This window comes from Heteronotia binoei, chromosome 5 (assembly GCF_032191835.1).
Source record: "Heteronotia binoei isolate CCM8104 ecotype False Entrance Well chromosome 5, APGP_CSIRO_Hbin_v1, whole genome shotgun sequence".
Classification (NCBI taxonomy): domain Eukaryota; kingdom Metazoa; phylum Chordata; class Lepidosauria; order Squamata; family Gekkonidae; genus Heteronotia; species Heteronotia binoei.
In genome coordinates this window covers 164,626,205-164,649,010 of record NC_083227.1, presented here as the reverse complement: position 1 = coordinate 164,649,010, position 22,806 = coordinate 164,626,205, and the positions used below count along the sequence as shown (strand labels likewise).

Genomic DNA, 22,806 nt, shown 5'->3' with positions numbered 1-22,806 from the left:
CAAGGAGATAGTGAAGGGTTTCCGCAAATGTGACTTTGAGGGGCAGGAAGGAATGATAAAAGTTCAGAAGCCCCAAAAATGCTTGTAGCTCCTGTTTGGATTTGGGTTCTGGGGCATCGACTATGGCACTGACTTTGCTAGGAGCCGGATGGATGCCCCTCTGCGTCAACTAAGAATCCCAGGAACTCGACCCACGGGGCTCCCAGGAGACACTTTTCCTGCTTCACTTTTAGCCCAGCCGTGTCAAAACATTGTAGGACGGCACAGAGACGGTTGATGAAGTCCTCTTCCATCAGGGTGGCAATCAGAACATCATCAAAGAAGGACTGGACCCCAGGGATATCTTTTAAGAGGGAGTCAATTAAGTTTTGGGACCACGTTGACCCCAAATTGCATTCTCTTAACCTTAAATGTCCCCCCTGGGAGTAACAATCATTTGTGCCTCGGCGGTGGCTTCATCGACTGGTAGTTGTTGGTATGCCTGTGCCAGATCCAATTTGCCAAAGATTTTCGCACCAGCAAGGGAAGCTAGAACATGGCTGACCACCAGCACTGGGTAATCATGGTCTTGTAGTGCCTTGTTCAGTGTACACTTGTAGTCCGCACAGATGCAAACATCTCCATTAGGCTTTATGGGGGTGACAATACGGGTTTCCCAGGTTGCATTGGGCACTGGTTCTAGCACCCCTTGAGCCACTAGGCGGTCTAGTTCCACCTCAATTTTAGGTTTGAGTGCAAAAGAGATGCTCCTGGCCTTCATTCTGATCAGTCGTACTTGGGAGTCTAGATCTAGGGACATTGGTATCCCTTTGTAAAAGCCAAAGGTACCGTTAAAAATGGACAATTTCATCGCAAACCCTCCCCAAGACTGTGTGGGTTAAGCTATGCACTCCTGTGACTGCAAACCCCAAAGACACGAACCATGCCAGACCCAGTAAACTTGTGCGTCAGCCACCCACCACCAGCAAGTCCAAAAGTCCGTCTGTACTGCACCCGGAACTTTCCCCACCCCCTTATTTCTACATTGTTCTGTGAAAAGTCTCTGAGGATGAACCCCGTGGGCCGGAGGCGAGGCCATCTGTTGGCCCTCTTGGAAACTGGTGGGCTTGGCGACAGATGGACCTCTGCTGTGAACTGGTCTGCTGCCTCTGTGGTGAGGGCCTCTTCCATCGCGACCTGGAACAGGGAGTCCTTCTTGGTAAGGAGTCTCTGTTGGATTCTTTCTTTCTTGAGGCCGCACACTAGTCAGTCCCAGAGGGCCTCCTCCAGGTTGCTGAAATTGCAGTGGCAGGCCGCCCTTCGGAGAGCTGTAACAAAAGCCGTAATCGACTCACCAACTGCCTGGTTCCTACCGTAGAATGCGTGGCGGGCCACTATGATGGAGGGTTTAGGCGCGAAGTGCTCTTGAAGCCAGTTCAAGATGGTCCGGTACGGCATGTCTTTGAGGTCAGCTGGAGCCAGCAAAGAATGGGCGATCGCGAATGTCGAGCAACCACAGACATGGAAGAAACTGGCCCACTTCTTTGCCTCATCTGTGATGTACGAAGACTCCAGGAAGAAAGTTAAGCGGGAGGCATAGGATTCCCAGTCCTCAGTGGTGGCATTGAACTCATCAAAGTGTCGTAGAGCGGCAGCCATGTTGTCTGGCGGCGGCGATGTATTGTGTGGTGCTGGATGCAGAGTGCAGTAATGCATGGTGCAGTGCCGATGGCTGGGGCTTCTCACTCACCAGGATCCCATCCTTGTCGCCAGTAAAATGTATTGGGTTCAAAGCATGAGGACTCCCAAGAGATAGTGAGTTCAGCTCTTTATTCAGCGATTCAGCATAGTGAGATAGGAACAGAACTGTCAGGCAGGACCAACGGCCCTGCTTATATGCATGCAAACCTCCCCATCCAAAAACCCATTACCATCATCCCATTACCCACAAGTATAGGTTAATAGCTGGCCTAATGATCCCTGATGGGCCTCTTTCCTGAATCCAGGTGGCTATTGTTTTAAGGTCTCCAGCTCAGCCAAGTCTCTGCTGGCCCTAAGGCCAAACTCCAGTTCCAATACATAACATATTACTTATTCATGAATACAACCCAAAACACTGAGGAGAGTCTGAAATTTCTGAACCTGCCTAGTGGGCTCCACACACCTCCCCCCATCATCCTGGATGGTCCTGGGGGAGGCTCCAGGCATGTCACCATCAGGAGCTGCTCCAGGCTTGGAGCACCTCCCAGCCACTACTGCTAGCTAAAAGGTAGGGAAGAAAAAGACAGAAAGGGAAAGATAGGGGGCCATGTTGTGTAAATGGTGGGAGGTAGATGGGGACAGCAAGGGTTTGGAATGAGTGAATGCCAAGGGTGGGGGTGAGTGAATGCCAAGAGAGAGATAGGTAGGAAGATCAGCAAAAGTGCTGGGTGAGTGGATTGCTTAAGGGTGGTGGGGAGAGTTGCAAAGGTGAGGGTGATTGAAGTACCAGAGGTGGGTGGGTGGTAGGTGGGGAGAGTAGGAAGTGCTGGGAAGACTGATGGAGAAAATGTGTGAGGGGGGAAATTGACAGAGAAGGGGGGGTGGAAGAAAGGAGGGAATGGGGGAAGTTTATCCGAGAAGGGGGTAGATTGACAGAAAAGGGATAGGGCCAAAACGTATGAGGGTAGGTAGACAGATAAAGGAAAGGGTAGAAAGTGGGAGAAGATTGATAGAGGAAGAGGGAAGGAAGCAAAGAGGGGAAGGGATTCACTGTCTCCACAAGTTTCTTGTTGGTTCCCACTTGTATATTCTAATAGCGAAGCTGGCTTCATCTTTGGTTGCTTAAATCTGGTGACTGGAACTGTGGAGGAGCAAAACATACCTTTCTACAAACCTGAAAAGGGGGCCATATTTGCAGAAACATGTGAAATCTAAAACAAAAAAATGGATGGTTTAAAAAAAATCCAAACACAATAAAAGGAGTGCCTGTAGCATTAAGCAATGGATTCCCTCAGTAGTTGTTGCTAAGCAACCACAGTATTCTAGGCTCCAGTTTCTCTAGGTAAAAAGGCAGAGGGGAGGGGAAGGGTCCTTTTCAGGCCTATTTTTGCCTTTGAAGGAGAATTAATTGGGGCCAGGTAGGGGAAGTCAGTTGGGATGTGGGGATTCCCCAGAATTAAAGATCATCTTCAGATTATAGAGATCAGTTCCCCTGGAGAAAATGAATACTTAGCAGAGTAGACTCTATGGCATTGTACCCTACTGAGGCTCTTGTTCTCCCCAGAATCCATCCCTAAATCTCCAGAAGTTTCCCAATCTGGATCTGGCAACCTTACCCCCAGCCCCTGCCAGTGGCCAGGGGGGACCTGGCAACCATAGCGGGTGGGGAAATTCCTAGAGAATTTTTGATAAAATCTGAAGAATGCAGGGTTTGGGGAAGGGAGGGGCCTCAGCATGGTATAATGCCACAGAGTCCATCTTCCAAAGCAGCCAAAGCACTCCTTCCAGGGGGGCACATCTCTGTTGTCTGGAAATCAGTTGTAATTTTAGGGAAATTTTTAGTTCCACTTGGAGAGTGGTAACCCTAGGCCTGGCAGCTATCTCTGGGTGATTTGATGCCACCTGACTTGTATGACTCAAGTAGGCCTGACTGCTTGCTACTGTTCAACAGAAGCCATCCTATGAAAGCCAGTGTAGTGTTGCAGTTAGAGCTTCGGAGTAGGGCCTGCGAGACCCAAGTTCAGAACCCCATCTTGTTGTGGAAACTCTGGACCTGAATATACTCTGGTTTGAATATACTTTCAGCCTAACCTACCTTCCAGAGTTGTTGTGCAGATAAAAAGGAGGAAAAGAGAATAATGGAAGTTGCTTTGAGCCCCACTGTAGGAAAAGACCATAGTTTTCCTAGGTAGAGGCTGCAGAGGGAGGAGAAAGAAAGTTAAAGACAGAAGACTAAAGATAAAGGTAGGTTGGCTATTGTGTGGGAAGGAAATAGGTTTGCCAACTCCACTTTGGGAAATTCCTGGAGATTTGAGGTGTAAACCCTGAGATTGTGGATTTTGAGAAGGGGAGGGACCTCAAATAGGTATAATGCCATAAACTCCATCCTCAAAAGCAGTCATTTCCTTCAGGGGAACTAGAATTGCCAACCTCCAGGTGAGGACTGAGGATCACCCAGAAATCAGTTCCCCTGGAGAAAATGGCTGTTCTTGGAGGGTGGAGGTTATGGCATTATACCCTGCTAAGATCTCTTCCCTTTCCAAATGTCACCATCGCAAAACACCAGCCTGGAGATGGCAGCTCTAAGGGGAACTGATCTCTGTAGATGGGAAATACATTGTGATTCCTTGAGAGCTGCCACACTACAGTTGCTGTGGGGAGGGAAGCAGCTGCAAGAGTGATGGGGTAGGAGGCAAAAAGAGAGAGGAAGTGACAGGCATTAAATGCTGGCTTAGGCAGTGAATAAATAATTTATTTATTAAGGGAAGAAACAAAGAGGTCTAGATAGATAGATAGATAGATGAATTTATTGTCATTGTTCTCAACAAAAAGAGAGCAACGAAATGAGGTGCTCTTCCACAAACATACCAACACATCAAACACACATATTCATAAACCATTTAAATACATCTGAAACCATTAAACCATTTAAACCATTAAAACCATTTAAATACATCTAAAACGGATAAACATTCATAAAACCATTAAAACCATTTAAACCATTAAATAAACATTCATAAAACCATTAAACATTCATAAAACCATTAAAACCATTTAAACCATTAAATACATCTAAAACAGATAATCCTTCATAACCCTGCATTTAACCTAACCACAGCACTTGGATAGAAACTGTCCTTAAATCTGTTTGTCCTAGCCTTCAACACTCTATATCGTCTACCTGACGGTAAGATCTCAAAAAGCAAATGGCCCAGATGTGTATGGTCCCTTAGGATCATTTGTATCTTCCTTTTACATGCCATATTATACAGATCCACCAATGAGGGGAGAGAACATCCACAAATCTTTTGTGCTCTTCTCGTCACTCTTTGGAGCACCCTTCTCTCTGCTTCCGTGCAGCTCCCAAACCATGCGCAGAGGCAATAAGATAAAATGCTCTCAATGGAACTACGATAAAAGGCAACCAGCAGACTCCCTGACAGTTGTAGTGATCTTAAGAGTCTTAAGTAGTATAGTCGTTGCTGGGCCTTTTTCTCTAGAGCTAAAGTATTTGCCCCCCATGTTAGATCCTGTTTCATGGTAATTCCCAGAAACTTCCATTCTGTCACCTGTTCTACCATAACACCATCAATAAACAACGGCTGGGTGTCCAAACTAGACAGGGTTTTTAGACAGGGTTTTTAGTTTATCCATGGTTTTAACGCTAATTTTAGACAGGGTTTTTAGTTTATCCATGGTTTTTACGCTAATTTTACATCTTCAGTGTCAGTGTCTTAAAGTCTGTATTCGTATTTTATGTATATTTTAGGTGATATCATATTTTAATGTAAAATAATTATTGTATTTATGAATTGTTTGCTGGTCTGTGACCATTATAAATAAATATAGGCATGGGGGGAAGAAAAAGTAAGGTGGGGAAGCAGAAGTGTGAGGGGATAAAATAGCTGTTCCTGCAAGTTTCTTGTGAGTCCCCACTTGGTTCCTGGCCTGTCACCTCATGGACCTTATGGTCTGCTTCCCTCCTTGTCTAATTTTCATATTCTCCCTAGGTGCCTCAGTTTCACTTGCTGTAGGGTCTGGTGACATCATCATGCCGGGCACTCAGTGCTTCCCCTTCCCAGTGCTCTCCGAGTTTGAGGAAAGGAAGCGCCATTCTTTCTGGGTGCTGAGGGGCTGGGGGAGCTTCTCCGACCCCTGAGTGCCCAGAAAGAACATGCGGTGCTTCCCATCCCCAGTGGTCTCTGAGTTCGGAGGGCACTGAGGATGAGAAGCACCATTCTTTCTCGGGGCTGAGGGGCCAGGGGAGTCTGCTTGCAGAGGGGATGGATAGAAATCTAAAGTAATAAATATATAAATAAATCAGAGCCCAGTCAGAGGCTCAGGGATGATGCGAGCGGGGAGGGGACACTCACCCCCGCCCCTGCTGGGATCTGGTGCCCTAGGCAATCGCCTAGTTCACCAACTCCCATGCGCCGGCCCTGGCGATCAGACAGCACTCGCCTGGCTACCAGGAGAGGCACACCACTCCTGCATGTGTGCAGCATGTACATGGCATGCCCCAGCTGTTCAGATGGCTGGAAATGCACCACCGAGGTGTGACAAGGAGTTCGTCACCAGGAAGTACCCAGTGGCTATTAAATGTGGCACTGAGGCATTGGAACACAAGGGCGGCTTGTGGGGGGGGGCAAATGTGCCTTTGTTAATGCACCTATTTACTCCAGTGGTGAGGGTGGCTATGGTGAGCAAAACTCCCATCTGATCGCACACTTAGGCTGGATTCAGATGGCCAATTTGAGCTGACATAGACACTTCCCCCAGGCAGATTAGAAAGTCAAGGCCAGATAGGCACAGCTGCTGCCCACTCCACTCTTGCACTCACCCTGTCTTCTGAAGTCTCTGAGATTAATCAAATAGCTACCAGTAGGGAAGTTGTAGCAAAATCTTCTGCTGCACCCTACTCCCCCCCCCCAATTTCCTGGCATCTGACCAAGGAAGCACACAAGGCGGACTGGCAGTGTGAATCCACCAGTCCTCTCTAGGTGTTCACTGGTATTCTAAGGGGATGACGTACAACAACTATGTGACTACGCCAAAGCTCCCCCTGCGCAATATAAGGATGCCTCACACAGGAGTGTGTGAACGGGATTTGCCCACTCCATTTTGAAGCGGCATGATTTGAGATGCCTCCCAGTAGCACAGAGCTTCCCGTCTGTACCCAGCCTCTGCGTCCCAGGCCACTGGCAGAATTAGAAACATTAGCACATACTTGATCCTATTCTTAAACCAGACATCTGCTCACAGGACTTTTCATAAGGCAGGCTAGGGAGAGTTGTCATTGTTGATTGCTCCTGCATTCTCTGAACCTGTTAATGCCTGTTAATGGAAGGTATGGTAATTAATGCAGTTGTACTTCTTCAGAGCTTAGGCACTGAGAACTCAAAGGGATCTCTGTACTAGTTCTCTATGATGACTATCAGTGCAATCTTAAGGCAATCCTAAACAAAGTCACACAATGGTAAGGCCATTGACTTCAGTGGATTTAGAATATTATAACTTTGTTTAGGATTGCACTGAATAGATAAGCCCCTTCTTTCTCACAAATCCACATATTCCCCTCCCCCTCTTTCTGAATGTTCAGTTCACATAGGTGTGATCCGCAGTTCAGCTTTTTTTTTCAAGCCAAATGGCCTCACAAGGCTTGATATTTGCCTGGCTGATCATACTGAGCTTCCAAGAAAGCGGTTTTTGATCCACGGTGTTTTTGTCTCGGCCGCCGGAATCTTGTATCAAGAGAAGCCCCTCCCCCCCCCAATGGCTTACTTGCTTAGATTGTTTTCCCGGAGGGATTTAAAATGAAATGCTCCAGCAGAAACAAAGATGCAGCCTTCTGAAATATTTAAACTAGTGGAAGTAAAAACAAAACAAAACATGGTATTTAGATTGTGGGGAAATATGACAGGAACTTGAACAATAAAACAGCTTTTCATCTTGTCTGTATCCCAGAACCCCTCTGGCCTTCTGCTTATGAAGCCATCTGACTTGCTTGATGCTGCTGTGCTTTCGAACGGCACTTCCTTGTATAAGTATTCCTTCTTCTGAGTTCAGGCAGGATGAATCCGTTAAGATCTAATGTCTCTCTGTCAAGCAGCTCCTTGAACGAGAAGGGAAATTTCTAGTTTTATTATATAATAGCATTCCTCGACTTTGAAAGAAACTGGACATTTAAACTTCAAAGATATCGAGCAATGCTATGATTCCCTGCTGTCTGGGAACAGAAGGCTTTTAGAAGAGTGTTCAGATAGTTCTTTATCTGACCTCAGGCAATCTAGAGAGAGCTGGAAAAGTTTTGACAAAGCACAGTTCTGAGCATTAACCTCCTTGTCTTCTGTCTAGGTCTCTGGTGATGACGTGAGTTTCCTTACTTAGTGGTGGCATTGATTCTAGAGAACTCAGCTGCCATAAACATAGTCAATGGTTGTATGGTGAGCTGTCAGTAATGAGTTTCCTAACCTATGTAAGCCCAAGTGTTATTCGGGATCTTCTTTTGAGATCTTCAGTAAATTTGAATTGATTCTGTATCTCGCCGCTGAGTTCAAAAACAGATTCCATCTAGAGAGTTTGTGGTAATATGTTTTCTTCAGAATCCATAGCACTTGCACCAATTCAGCAATTAGCAGTTTGTTGGGGAAAGTGGAAATAGGACCCTTTTTGGAGCAGCTACGCTTGTGCAAAAAGCAGGCCCTCGCTGTCTCCTCAGAAGTGAGTAGAGAAACTTTTCTGAAGATCCACACTTCCTCCTTTCTTCTAACGGTCTTGTTGATCCGCCCCACCCCTGCAGCCCAACAATCCCCCTCACACCAACAACTGAGAGCCACGGCTTAAGTTGAGACTTAGCTGAAGTTCTTTTTAAAAGTTTTATTGAAAGGCTGGGGTGGGGGGGAAGGATGCAAGCAGTTAGCCCTTTTGAAGGTGGTGCTAAACTCTGCCCTGCCCCTAGATTGGCTGCAGGTAGAGCTTTCACATGGAGACTCTGCCTGTAGCTGGCATGCTGTTAACCCTTAAAATGGGGGGGGGGGGTGGAATTCCCATGTGGAAGCAGCTTTTGTGGGTAGATGCAAGGTTACTTTTTCATTGTAGGTATCTAATTGCTTCCTTGATCTGGATGGCCCAGGGAAGCCAAATTTCATCAGAACTCAGAAGCTAAGCATGGTTGGCCCTGCTTAGTATTTAGATGGGAGACCACCAAGGAATTTCAGGGTAACTATGCAGAGGAAGCAGTGCCAAACCATCTCCAAAGGCTTATTGACTTGAAAATCCTACAGGGTCATCATAAATCGGCTGTGTCTTGATGGCACTTTCTTCACACACACATCTAGCTGCCAGCATTTCTTGTAAAATATGGTTATGGATAAATGTTGGGAAAAATATAAGGAAACCTGGAGCTCCAAGTCCCCTTCCAGTTTCCAAGTCCCCAGCCAGTTGGTGTAGTGTTAAGTGTACGGACTCTTATCTGGGAGAACCGGGTTTGATTCCCCACTCCTCCACTTGCACCTGCTGGAATGGCCTTGGTCAGCCGTAGCTCTGGCAGAGGTTGTCCTTGAAGGGGCAGCTGCTGTGAGAGCTCTCTCCAGCCCCACCCACCTCACAGGTGTCTGTTGTAGGGGAGGAAGGTAAAGGAGATTGTGAGCCGCTCTGAGACTCTTCGGAGTGGAGGGCGGGATATAAATCCAATATCTTCTTCTTCTTCTTCTTCTTCTTCTTCTTCTTCTTCTTCTTCTTCTTCTTCTTCTTCTTCTTCTTCTTCTTCTTCTTCTTCTTCTTCTTCTTCTTCTTCTTCTTCTTCTTCTTCTTTCCAAGTTCAGATTTGGTGGATAGGCTGGCTGGGCACTTCTTTTGAGATAAAGACAGAGAGAGTCACAGACCGAAGCTTCATTCTAAGTTCAGTTTAGAATACAAAGTACAATACAGAAACACAGAATCCACAATGTGCACCCATTCAAGCAACACATCAAGGCCCCTTGGCATTGATGAGCACTCCAGCCATTAGTAAACCAGAGTGTACAGGGCTCCCTCTAAGCTGAGTTAGCGTGAGCTAGCTCACAGATTTTAGCCTCCAGCTCACACATTTTTGTCTTCGCTCAGGAAAATTGACCCCAGAGCACAATGTTATGCAGTAGCTCACAACTTTAATGCCTGCAACTCACAACTTTAAAACCAATAATTCACAAAGTAGAATTTTTGCTCACAAGACTCTGCAGCTCAGAGGAACATTGGAGGTATATATCTTTTTGGATCTAGAGCTGCTGATGTACCTACTGACGTATAGCTGCACTAAATGTGATGCAGGAGAAACTGGAACTGACAAGAACTGACCTGATGTACCAACCCAAATCCCTCCCCTTCTTTTTATCTCTGTAGTCAAGAAACTCGCAGAAAGTCAAGGCAGCTAGGTTTGGATAGCCTATCTATTTTAACTTTGATAGTGACACCACTAACTCTTGGAAAGTATAAACATCCTTTAAGGCAAAAATCTTGTACAGGGTTGTTACCAGAAGGCTGCAGAACCAGTGGGGTCTGGTAGCCTGCTAGCCTCCTGGGAAACAGAACCAAAGATTCAACTATGGAGGCTAATTTACTACAGAAATTAAAGTAACAGTTTAGCTGGGGACTGAGGCGCAATCCAGGCCCTAATTCTGCAACAATAAATTACAGTCAATTGGCGATGACTGCAACACAATATGGGAACAGATTTCCTTTCTGAACAAAATGTTCATTTATTTCTTGCTCTTTCCCTCCTTCTTTCTCTAAAAGAATTTCACAATATGTTGGGATAAATCTTTATAATATAGTTAGAAAACCAAGCTCATGAACAGTTGCATCCCAAAATTTACATTATACAAATGCATTCTGATTTAAATGCTGTCAAAGATACAGTGCTAGGTTTCTGCCTTCATAACAAAATGAAACTCTAGTAATACATTAGAAATAGCTATTTTCAAACACATGTAACACTACTAATAGTGCACAACTTTCTCTGTTACGTAACTGACAGACATACTGTGCACAACTGTGCATTGTGCACTACTCATTAGTTGTGTTAAGTAAGAGTTTATGTAAAGGTACACAGCATATTCAAATGCTAGGCATTTGATTTACTTAATTTCTATAGATAATGTCAGGAAAATGTCTATGGGTTGTTTGTCATTCTGCATTGATTTTTCTCCCTTCAGTATTCGGTTCACTTCTAGTTGCTGTTTCCTGGGTTCTCTGAGAGTGTTTTTGTGCCAATTTTTCCTTTGTTTTGCTTCCACTTTGGAGAGCCAGTTTGGTGTAGTGGTTAAGTGCACGGACTCTTATCTGGGAGAACCGGGTTTGATTCCCCACTCCTCCACTTACACCTGCTGGAATGGCCTTGGGTCAGCCATAGCTCTGGCAGAGGTTGTCCTTGAAAGGACAGCTGCTGTGAGAGCCCTCTCCAGCCCCACCCACCTCACAGGGTGTCTGTTGTGGGGGAGGAAGGTAAAGGAGATTGTGAGCCGCTCTGAGACTCTTCGGAGTGAGGGCGGGATATAAATCCAATATCTTCTTCTTCTTCCAAGCTGAAGGTAATTCAAAAGTGCAGATTCCCTTGGATTCCCCCATCCCTCAAAAGTCACTCCCCTGCCAAATGGAGGTCATTCTGCCCACTCTGCACCTTCCACATCCTTCCACATCATTGGTGTAGAATTTCCATTTCCCTGCATTTAAAATTTTTAAAACTAGAATTTAGATTGATATTATTTCCTGAAAAAGGGTTTAATTCTGAAATGTTGAACTTATCTGGAAGTCGCGTTGTGTACTGTATTGTTACATATTGATCTACAACTTTCTTCCTGGAACTGACCCTCCATTTCACAAGCTATTTTGCTTGGACTTTCATTTTCAAGGCCGTATTTTTCATAAACAGAGGAGTCATAGTAGATTTCCATTTAGCCATCTAATCAGGAATGTGGTAATGTGGAATGTAATTATGCATACAGTCAACTGTACTTACCTTCCATTGGTTGAGTCTGTTCGTCTCTCCCACCTGCTGGGCCACTGGGGAAGCTGCTAGGCAGTGGCTGCTTCCAGGCCTTTTTTTTTGAGCAGGAACACACAGGAACAGAGTCCAGCTGGCTTGGCCAGCACTTCAGCTCAAAAATAGCCCTGGAAGCAACCACAGGCTCCTCCTTTCTCCAGCGTCTCCATTCAAAGCAGGTGCAAAGTGCCAGCAAGGAAGGCAATAAGGAAGAGAAAGAGTTCTGTCCCAAGAAAGTGTATTGCTAGTGAACATCTGTGTTGGGATGGGGGTGGAGACTGTTGATGCAAAATACCCATCTGTTCACAAAGTTACTTACACTCACCTTATTCTGCTTGTTTTTTCTACTGCTATTAATAATCAGTGGCAGGATGACCACACTTCCTGTGATGCCAGGAGGTGTGGCCTAATATACTAATGAGTTCCTGCTGAGCTTTTTGTACAAAAAAAGCCCTGGCTGCTGCTATATAACCAACCTTGGTTCTGTCAGTAATAGGCATGGAGAGGAGACCCTTTTCAAGACTATTTTGGTCTTTGAGGGAGAACTCATTGGGCCCAGTTCTGACTACAGTTGCTACCTCCAGGTTGGTTGGAAATTCCTGGAGATTTTTTGGTGGACCCTAAGAAAGATAGAGTTTAGGGAGGGGAGAACCCTCAGCTGAATATAATGCCATAGAGTCCACCCTCCAAAACAGTTATATTCTCCAGGGGGAGACAGGTCTGTTGTCTGGAGTTCAGTTGTGATACCAGGTGATCTTCAGGCTCCACCTGGAGGTTAAGATACACAATAGGCTACACAGAGGAATGGTTGCAACCAAATAAATCAAAACCACTCTGTGAAAAAATATATTTACAAAATGTGATTCATACAAGAAAAAAGTGCCATTCAGCAACCTCATCATTTTACATCTTGCAGAACTTGCAGTATATGTGTAGAGAATTTCACAATGTTCAGGTCTTTCACAAATTTATGCACAAAATTGGAACGCTGCTGCCTCCATCTGGTCAGCAAGTTAATTGCTGACCAGATGCAATTAACTTGCTGACCAGCTCCTTTGGAGAAAATGGCTGCTTTGCAGGGTGGACTGTGCTGAGAATGCTTCCTTCCTGCTTTTGTTTACACTGCAGAGAAAGATTGTACTTTTCCAAGGTAGAGGGTGCAGGGAGGGGGAGGAGATGGAAAGCTGAATTCCCATATAGAAAATGGCTGTCTTGAAGCACATACTCTATGGTATACCATAACACAACCATGACAGGCCAAAAAACACAGATCATGCTCAGACTGATGCTAAATGCCAGAAGGTGAATGTGACAGGAAAAGGCACTGCAAACAAAAGGAATGCTGAGCTTCAGCATCTATGTGACCGCCTCATGCTCCCCTGCACCCCTCCAATTATTCCTCCTTCTTTCCATTTTGGACCTCTTTCAGGGCTTTGGGCCACCATAGACATGGGGCCACACACATATGTGGAGGAGGGGAGGAGTGGGAAGCCAGCATCTATTTCAGCTGTGGGGTGGGTGGGAAGACAGCGAGGGTTGGGGGTTGAGTGAAGGCCAAGGGTTGTGGTGGGGGAAAAACAGCAAGCATGGGGGTGAGTGAATGTCATGGATGGGGGGGGGGGAGTAGTGGAGTGCCAAGAGTATGGGGGTAGTTGAGAGAGAGAGGTGGTTGGGGGTGGCTGGTAGTTGGAGGGGGTGAGAAGTTGGGAGTGGGTGGGTGGGAAGACACCAAGGGGGGGTTGAGTGAATGCCTTCACTTGGGTGGGTGGGAAGACAACAAGGGTGGAGGGGGCATTTGCCTGCAGCATCTTTCTAAAGCCTGTTGCATTTTCCCCCCACAATGTATCCCGCTAGAACTTTTGTGTAAGTAGAAACGCAAGAAAAAGATCATGGTAGCTGCTTGCACTGTCACACTTATTGTATCACACTTGTGTTTCTGCTTGGGTAAGATTTTGTGCAGCTGATTTCTGGGCAATATAATGTATAGAGAGGAAGGTCTTAGGTGTTGCAGAAGATGTTGTGCACGTGAAACTGTACTGTTTGTTTAGGTTTCCACTTGAACAGTGCTGGTGCAAGGCCTTGAACAACATTAACTGGTTTCTATGTACCATCATGATAAATTAATGAATGTTTCTCCCAGGGCTCATGATACCCTCAGAGAAATCTGGGGAAATTGTCCAAAAATGAACAGTTGTGCCCTGACAAGGACCCCAGAGGAGAAAATTCTTCTGCAAATGAAGGTCTGTAGCTTCTGGAAAAGGATGAAAACCATGAAAATATTAATAGACCTCATTCAGCTGAACTTGAATTTAATAGTATATCTGTATTCAATATCACCCTTTTTTCCTCCCATCCTTTCCATCCCAGCTTGCTGCTTAAATTAGACGAATAAAAAATTATAAGCCATTTGTTAGGACAGCTGGTATATATTTGGATTTCTGCATACCATGTGGGTATTTTCAACTGTGCCAACGAAATTGTGCATAGTAGTAATCAAATAGTTACAGTGACCCATGTTTACTCCAGCTGTTAACCATTTGATCAGTCCTGAAAGATAAGTTGATAATCCACGTGGAAAAAACTTTGAACCTATATCACTCATTCATCATAGACTTGTCTTCATTTCTTTCCCCATCCATCTGGTGTTCTGGCATTATTCATTACTGAAATGACTATGTAGAATGCTGAAACCATGAAAAGTAAAGTAAAGCACTTTGCACACTGATCAAGGTAGCTGCTTGCACTGATTATAATGGCATCTCCTATTGTATTTAATGAAGTCTCTAATTTGGTTCACTACATACACACACACACACACACACACACACACACACACACACACACACATATATATATATATATATATATATAAAATAAATGTATTGATTAATTGTAATTCATTATTTTTATTTAAAGGTGAAGATTATAATAAAAAAAAAATCCATGTTTAGTAAAATCTGACAAGTGTATTTCCCCTCTTCCCTCCCAGTCTGTGTTAGAGGTATTCTTCTTGGACCGCTGTGTAATAACCTATTAAGGAAAGGTCCAGCCATCCTATTCTCACCTGATCGTCCTTCAAAGTACCCTCCTTCAAATAGTGGCAGCTTCCCTGAATAGTGGTCTGTTCTTTGAAGTTGCTTCTCCCTGGGTGCTGAGGCCAGCTTAGGGAATCCCTAGGAAAGCTATGAATCCTTGATTCTTTAGTTATGTAGAGTGTTCTAGTTTTCCCTGTGACCATGGTATGATTACTCCATATTGCCAACTTTATATATCATAAAAGAGATCTCCACAATTTTAGAAAAAATGTTGTGCCTTCCATAGTTGTACACAATAAAATTAGGTCTAAGGCAATGTGTATGGGTGTATGGAAGTATTCACTGTTCTATTTAGAGGATCAGGAGGTTACTTCAGTAAAAGTAGCGAATGACTTTGGTCTGCTGCACTCCTATGATCCATTGAGTCACATTAATGATTTATAGTAAATTATCACTCTATTGCACAAAGACTGCAGTCTCCAAGGTACATTTTTCTTGTATTGGCTTTAGCCTGTATTAGAGAACCAAATCAAGAGATCCAGGAATTACTAGCGAAAAAGAGATCTGCCTACCAAGCACATCTTGCTCAGCCCTCCTGTCCCGGGAAAAAAGCAATCTTTCGTGCTGCATGTAGCAACCTCCAGCGCAAGCTTCGAGACATTCAGAACGAGTGGTGGACCAAGCTTGCAGAGAGAACCCAGCTGTGTGCAGACACTGGTGATTTAAGAGGGTTCTACGAAGCCCTGAAGGCAGTATATGGTCCATCATATCAGGCTCAGAGTCCCTTGTGTAGTGCAGACGGCCAAGTGCTCCTCACAGACAAGGCATCCATACTGAACCGGTGGTCAGAGTATTTTCAGGTTCTCTTCAGTGCCAACCACGTAGTTCAAGATTCAGCAATCCACCTCACCCCACTTCAACCAGTGAAAACAGAGTTGGATGAGATCCCCACCCTAGAAGAGACTGTTAAAGCCATCAAGCAACTGAAAAGTGGCAAGGCAGCAGGAGTTGATGGAATCCCACCAGAGATCTGGAAGCATGGGGGCACAGTACTACATAGCACACTTCACAAAGTACTTGTCACCTGCTGGGAACAAGGCAAACTACCACAGGACTTTCACGATGCAATCATCATCACTCTACACAAGAACAAAGGGGAAAAGTCAGACTGCTCCAACTACCGGGGGATAACCCTGCTCTCCATCGCAGGCAAAATCCTTGCCAGAATACTCCTGAACAGACTGGTGCCCACCATTGCAGAAGAACTCCTCCCAGAGAGCCAGTGCGGCTTCAGAGCTAACAGGAGCACCACTGACATGGTATTTGTTCTCAGGCAGCTCCAAGAGAAATGCAGGGAACAGAACAAGGGTCTATATATGACTTTTGTCGACCTTACCAAAGCTTTCGATACCGTTAGCAGGAAAGGCCTGTGGCAAATCTTGGAACGTTTAGGATGTCCCCCAAGGTTCCTCAGCATGATCATCCAGCTACATGAAAACCAGCGAGGCCAAGTCAGACACTGCAACGACCTCTCGGAGCCCTTCCCAATAGGCACAGGTGTAAAGCAAGGCTGCGTTCTCGCGCCAACTCTCTTTACGATCTTCTTTAGCATGATGCTTCAAAGAGCCGCAGTAGATCTAGATGATGACGATGGTGTCTACATCCGCTATCGCACCGATGGCAGCCTGTTCAACCTGAGGCGACTAAAGGCTCACTCCAAGACAATGGAAAAACTTATCCGAGAGCTACTATTTGCTGATGATGCTGCACTCGTCTCCCACTCGGTATCAGCTCTGCAGCATATGACGTCCTGCTTTGCAGAGGCTGCCAAGCTATTCGGCCTAGAAGTTAGTCTGAAGAAGACAGAAGTTCTCCACCAGCCTGCACCCCAGGAAGATTATCACCCTCCCTGCATCACTGTGGGTGAATCAGTTCTGAAGACAGTCCAGCAGTTCAGCTACCTGGGGTGCATCATCTCCTCAGATGCCAAGATCGACAAGGAGATTGACAACAGGCTGGCAAAGGCAAACCGTGCATTTGGCCGACTGCACAAAAGAGTGTGGAGCAGCAAGCATCTGAAAAAAGGCACAAAGATCAATGTTTACAAAGCGGTTGTGATGACAACCCTCATCTACGGCTCCGAATCGTGGGTTTTATACCGTCATCACCTGCGACTCCTTGAGCGCTTTCATCAGCGCTGCCTTCGCACCATCCTCAACATCCGCTGGAGTGACTTTGTGACCAACACTGAAGTCCTCAAGAGGGCGGAGGTTACAAGCATCGAGGCACTGCTGTTGAAGACGCAGCTGCGCTGGGCAGGGCATATTTCTAGGATGGAAAACCACCGCCTTCCCAAGATTGCTCTGTATGGCGAACTTTCCACCGGCCATCAAAATAGAGGGGCACCAAAGAAGAGGTACAAGGACTCCTTGAAGAAATCCCTTGGCACCTGTCGCATCAACCATCACCAGTGGTCTGACCTAGCCTCAGATCGCAAAGCATGGAGGCACACCATCCACCAGGCTGTCTCTTCCTTTGAGAACGCACACATAGCTGGTCTTGAGGACAAAAGGAGATTGAGAAAGAATCGCACTGCTACAGCACCAACCCCAAATCAGACTTTTCCCTGCAGCCACTGTGGCCGGATCTGCCTGTCCCGCATTGGTCTTGTCAGCCACCAGCGAGCCTGCAGCAGACGTGGACTACTGCACCCTTCTTAAATCTTCGTTCGCGAAGTCAAGCCAAGAGAGAGAGAGAGAACCAAATCAACAAGGCACAAATTAAACATCATTCACATGTTGTTCAGTCGCATAGTCGACTCTGACTCTTTGTGACCCCATGGACCAAGTCATGGCAGGCCCTCCTGTCTTCCACCATCGTCTGAAGTCTGCACAAATTCATGGGAGGGATCGTGGCTCAGGGGTAGAGCATCTGTTTGGTAAGCAGAAGGTCCCAGGTTCAATCCCCAGCATCTCCAACTAAAAAGGGTCCAGGCAAGTAGGCGTGAAAAACCTCTGTTGGGAGACCCTGGAGAACCGCTGCCAGTCTGAGTAGACAAGACTGACTTTGATGGGCTGAGGGTCTGATTCAGTAGAAGGCAGCTTCATATTTGGGGAGGAACAGTGGCTCAGTGGTAGAGCATTTGCTTGGGAAGCAGAAGGTCCCAGGTTCAGTCCCTGGCATCTCCAACTAAAGAGTCCAGGCAAGAAGGTGTGAGAAACCTCAGCTGGAGACCCTGGAGAGCCATGAATGGGGCTGTGGCTCAGTGGCAGAGCATCTGCTTGGTAAGCAGAAGGTCCCAGGTTCAGTCCCCGGCATCTCCAACTAAAAAAGGTCCAGGCAAGTAGGCGTGAAAAACCTCAGCTGGAGACCCTGGAGAGCCGCTGCCAGTCTGAGTAGACAAGACTGACTTTGATGGACTGAGGGTCTGATTCAGTAGAAGGCAGCTTCATATGTTCATGTTAGTTATATTAGTAAACAGAGTTTTGTTGTAGAAAATGCATATTAGGTCACACCCCCTGATGTCACCATTGTTTCACATAGGACTTTTTTGCAGAAAAAGCTCAGCAGGAACTCATTTGCATGTTAGGCCACACCCCCTGGCACAAAGCTAGGCAGAACTCTGTTCCTGTGTGCTTCTGCTCAAAAAAAGCCTTGTCAGTAATGCTGTCCAGCCATCTCATCTTTTACCATCCCCTTCTTTTGCCTTCAGTCTTTCCCAGCATCAGGGTCCTCTCCATTCACATAAATATGGCCGAAACTCAGTCATGAAGTTTCCACTACTGCTACCTCTTGAAAAGATATTAATGACAAGGGGAATCACAATAATCCGATAGACAATGTCAAGCAAAAAATACAGTGACAATTGACTCTTAGCTAAATATATAAGCCATGAGTGGGGACTCACAACAAAATGTGTGATGTGTTGAAGTTTGTTTTATGTTACAAACACATTTTTTAAAACTGCAGTGTAGGATTTGTAGTTACTAAATATATATATTCCTTGTTATGAGACTTAATACAATACACAGAATGTATGCAAAGCATGTTTCTTCATTGGTTTTGTGTGTTTCTGTATGTGTTAATTCTAAATGTCACAGTTCTTTTTATTTCTGTATTTTTCTGTGGTTTGTAGAATTTGTTACTGTTGCTTTCAATTAAAATCTTTCTTTGAATACCACATTAGATGCAAATATTTCTCAGTTGACATTTGATTGGGTTGGTCTTGTGAAAAAAAAAACTACACACACACAGCAGATTCTCAGTACAGAGTGTCAGCAGTGAGATGGGGAAGTCCTCGGTGTGAAACTTTCTTCAGCCACTCATTCTGAGGTAGCCTCTGGGCGTTTTCGCACTGACCTTACTCCGGAGCGACGTCTCTCTTCACCGCGCAGCGTCTGCGCAGATTTCGCACCAATTGCTCCGCAGAACCCGGAAGAGCCGCAAAGTCCCGTGGCTTTTGCGTCGCAAATGTAAACCGCCAAAAACCAGTTTACATTTGCGACGCAAAAGCCGCGGGGCTTTGCGGCTCTTCCGGGTTCTGCGGAGCAATTGGTGCGAAATCCGCGCAGGCGCTGCGCGGTGAAGAGGGACGTCGCTCCGGATTAAGGTCAGTGCGAAAACGCCCTCTCTCCCTCTCTGATTTCAACTGCAACGCGGGAGAAATAATACTGGCCTTTTTATAAGAATAGTTGAAGGCTTGTTGAGATAATACACAGAAGAGCGTTCCAGAGTCATGAGCCCAGTACAATACCGCCTTTTAAGTATAAGACATTTTAAGTGTATATCTGCATCAGAGTTGGAGTATGAACCCCCCTTGCACATGTTTACAAACACATGTAGCATGCAGGCATGCTCCTCAGGAAGACCGGACCGGCTCATGTAGAGGCAAATCTGAGTCTGCCTTAGTGTAACGTGTGGAACAGTGCTAGTGTCCTTTAATGTACTAAAAGCTCCAATGCTCCAAAAAACATTTGTCTATGTAGCTGGATCCTAGGAAAGAACCATTCACCCTCACCTCGAAGTTCAAATGCACACATACATGTGAGAGGGCTAGGAAATTAAACACTCCAGCACTGATGTTGTGCAGTGCTAGGTTCTAGGGTTGCCAAGTCCAACTCAAGAAATATCTGGGGACTTTGGGGGTGGAGCCAGGAGACTTTGGGGGTGGAGCCAGGAGCAAGGGCGTGACAAACGTGACTGAACTCCAAAAGGAGTTCTGGCCATCGTATTTAAAGGGATCGTGCTCTTTTAAATGCCTTCCTTCCATAGGAAATAATGGATGGCAGGGGCACTTTCTTTGGAGGCTTATAGAATGGGACCCCCTGGTCCAATATTTTTGAAACTTGGGAATTGTTTTGAAGAGAGACGCTAGATGCTATGCGGAAAATTTGGTGCCTCTACCTCAAAAAACAGCTCCCCTGAAGCCCCAGATAGCCACAGATCAATTCTCAATTATACCTGAATTGATCTCCATAGGGAATCATGGCATTCCCAGCAGACATTTCCCTCCCCCTCCTGCTTTCTGATGACCCTGAAGCGGGGGAGGGCCTCCAAACCGGGGGATCCCCTGCCCCCATCTGGGGATTGGCAACCCTGCTAGGTTCATTAATAATAAGACTGCCATAATGCAAACTTATTTTGCAGTGCATGAAGTGGACCTGACATATGTGGCTGAGAGCTGGACATGGGAAGGCAAAACTGTTACTTTGAAAGAGTTCAAGCCACCAGGCTTCTTGGACCTTCATCAGTCTCAAAATGAAGGGGAGGGGGTGGGGGCGGCTATAATCGGAGAGGATTTTTCCTTCAGAGCACTACCCATCGCAAAGATGGCAAGCATTGATTTTGTTGGCCTGATATGGGACATTGAGGAGAGTTTGGCTGTCTGCCTGGTGTACTAACCACCTAGCCTACTGAGCCTGCTGGAGGCGGTATCTAGGTACTGCCTATGGAGCCTGCTGGAGGTGGTAGCAAGCTGGTCCTTGGAGTTCCCAAAACTGATAGTATTGGGGGATTTTAACATCCATGCCAATGCTGCTGTCTCCTCATAGGCCTCAGACCTGGTGTCTTCCATGGCAGCACTAGGATTCTCTTAGATTGTTTCAGATCCTACACATCAAGCAGACCACACACTGGACTTGTTCTTTGGTATGGGGAGGAATACAGATATGATTGCTAAAGAAGAAGTACCATGGTCAGATCACTATGTTCTGGAGACCCATCTGAGTACCCTAATCCTCTCCTGTCTAGGTGGTAAGCAGATTTATGCAGAGACTAATGGACCCAACTGGGTTTCAGAATGCTCTGCATGATCTGATGCTCCCAGTGATTCACTGGATGAGCTGATAGAGGATTGGAACTCCCAGCTGTCTGAAGCCATGGATGAAATTGCCCCCTGATGTTCTCTTCACTCCCAGTCTAAATTGTCTCCCTGGTGTACTTTGGAACTTAGGGAGATGAAATGTGACTAGAGCAAGTTTGGCAGCAAACTCATGAAAAAGCTGCAAGAGCATCTCATAGAACATTTATGAAGTCCTATGAGATGGCAGTGAAGGCTGTTAAGAAGGAGTTCTATAAAGCCTCCATTGCATCCACCAGCTCTTGCCCAGCACAATTATTTAGGGTAATTAGGTCTTTAATGTCTCTCACAGAGAGGACCTAAAACAGAAATCCAGCCATTAGCTGTGAGGTTTCTACAAGCATTTTTTACAGAAAAAGTCTCCTTGCTCTGCTGTGACCTCCCAGACATCACTGATACAGTAAGTGAGCTGGAGGCCCCTTGGCTGTCTTTAGATTCTGCGTTTGATAGCTTCAGCTGACTCTCCTAGGCCAATGTTGACAGGATCCTGAGTGCTGTTAGGTTGACCACATGCCTCTTAAACCTCTGTCCCTCGTGGCTGGCGAAAGCTGGTGGCAAGGGAACCTGGGGTCTCCTGATAGTCATCATGAATCTGTCCCAGGCCTTGAGGGTCTACCCAGATGGATTAAAAGTGGCTGTGGCCATACCACCCTTTAAAAAGCCAACCTTTGAACCTTTAAATCCATCCAATTACCACTCAGTCTTGATCTGGAAAAGTTTTATTTTGCTGCTACAGAGTACTTTAAATTGGGGAAATAGTGATGTATGGAAGTGCTAGATTTCCCTTCTCCAGGGAATCCCATATACTGATTTTGTTTTTTTCCCCCCCTCAAAAACTGCCTTGTGGAAATATTGATTGATGGATTGATTAAATTTATGGATCACCCAATCCCTGGCATAGCAGGGTTCTGGGCAATGTATAACATATTCAAAACAGTTACAATAGTACAGTTACAGTAAAAACTATAATTAAAAGCGTACAAGAGATTAGAACAGTATAAGAACAGATGGCCAATGATATGTCTATTTGAAATGCAGACTGTTAACTACTTCATGGATGGAGGGAAGGGGGAAGGATGTGAGTGAGCTGAAGTGAACAAACAGGGCACCAATTTGAGACGAAACCATTGCTGTCCTCAAGTCAAAATATATTGATGGTTTTGTTTTGACCACAAGACATTGCAAGAGCCAGCCAATGATCTCCTACGTCCAATGCTCCCTCTAAGCTATGGAGTCTTGTGAGCAAAAATTCTACTTCATGAGCTACTGGCATTAAAATTGTGAGTGAGCAATTTTGCTACTGCATAAATTAGTTTGCTCTGGGGCCATCCTTTCTGAGCTAAGACAAAAAATGTGTGATCTGGGGGCTAAAAAACTGTGAGCTAGCTCACACGGACTCATCTTAGAGGGAGCACTGCCTGCATGATAGTTCACATGCTTATTGTTCCGTAATCTGTCTGGCAATGGAAAATCCTGACAATACTTGTGGGATTCGCTTGCTACATCACAGTTACTAATATTAGGCACTGATTTCCAGCACAGAAAATCCAGAAGGTGACTTCTTGGCTTATCTTTCATCCAGGATTAATGATGCAAAACAACTTCCTTGATGCAACAGACAACTAGCTCTAAGCAGGCTGCGACAAACTGTAGTTCTTCTGAGACTTCTGGATGTACAATAAGAAAATAAGATCTGCTATACTGCAGTAGGCCTA

General features: G+C 45.6%; 1 protein-coding gene across 2 annotated transcripts in view; it reads left to right on the top strand.

Moving 5' to 3' along the window:
• The window catches only part of GABRG2 (gamma-aminobutyric acid type A receptor subunit gamma2), a 163,422-nt gene that overhangs the window by 122,787 nt on the left and 17,829 nt on the right, over nucleotides 1-22,806 (top strand). The gene's annotated exons all lie outside the window — the stretch shown is intronic.